At 44.3% G+C, this 981-nt stretch overlaps 1 protein-coding gene across 1 annotated transcript in view; it reads left to right on the forward strand.

The window, feature by feature from the left end:
* Window positions 1–981, forward strand: part of LOC106297273 (myosin-3-like) — a 10,821-nt gene that overhangs the window by 1,428 nt on the left and 8,412 nt on the right. The window lies entirely within an intron of this gene.

Raw genomic sequence — 981 nt, forward strand, 5'->3', positions numbered from 1 at the left:
TCTCTAGTGGCCTAACATCAACTCTCCTTGGTCTGTCTTTAGCAATATTGATTTCCAGAATTGGAAGATTGAGGCTGCTCATCAGACGTCCATTGCTCGCTCTCTTGCTGAGGATCGATCGATCTTGTGTTGTCGGACATCAATCAGAGATCTCTGCCATCGCCCAATCCTTTGTCTGGCGTAGATCGATCGCTCCCTGACACTGGATCTGTTTATCCTGGGTAGTCTGACTGCACTTCCTGCACCTCCACCTGCTTGTCAACATCCTCCTGCTCTGCTTCTGAAATGGACTCACCTGAAACTTTGAACATAGAACTCTCATCAAACACAACGTTCCTGCTCATAACAACCCGTTTCTCAGATGGAGACCAAACTCTATATCCCTTTACACCATCTCCATAGCCCATAAACACTCCCTTCTTCGCTCTTGGTTCCAGCTTTCCTTCATTAACATGATAGTAAACCATGCAACCAAAGACTCTCAGAATAGAATAATCAGCAGATCTGCCTGACCAGACCTCATTAGGTATTCGACACTCGATCCCTGTATGCGGTCCAAGATTGATCAAATAACAAGCCGTATTCACTGCCTCAGCCCAAAACCTCTTCTCTAAACCAGCATTAGAAAGCATGCACCTCGCTCTCTCCAGCAATGTCTGGTTCTCTCTGCTACACCATTTTGTTGTGGTGTATACCTGATTGTATGATGCCTAGCAATCCCTGCATCCTTACAAAACTGATTGAACTCTGTTGAACCGAATTCCAGACCATTATCAGTACGAAGCCTCTTAATCTTCTTCTCATTTTGATTCTCCACCAGTATTTTCCACTCTTTGAAGCTGTTGAAAACTTCACTTTTGTGCTTCATAAATGTTATCCAAGTCTTCCTCGAATAGTCATCAATCATGGACACAAAATACCTGTGACACTTCAGCGACTCCACTTTGGAGGGACCCCAACAATCTGAATGGATGTAATCCA

The sequence above is a fragment of the Brassica oleracea genome, chromosome C6 (assembly GCF_000695525.1).
Source record: "Brassica oleracea var. oleracea cultivar TO1000 chromosome C6, BOL, whole genome shotgun sequence".
NCBI classification, from domain to species: Eukaryota; Viridiplantae; Streptophyta; class Magnoliopsida; order Brassicales; family Brassicaceae; genus Brassica; species Brassica oleracea.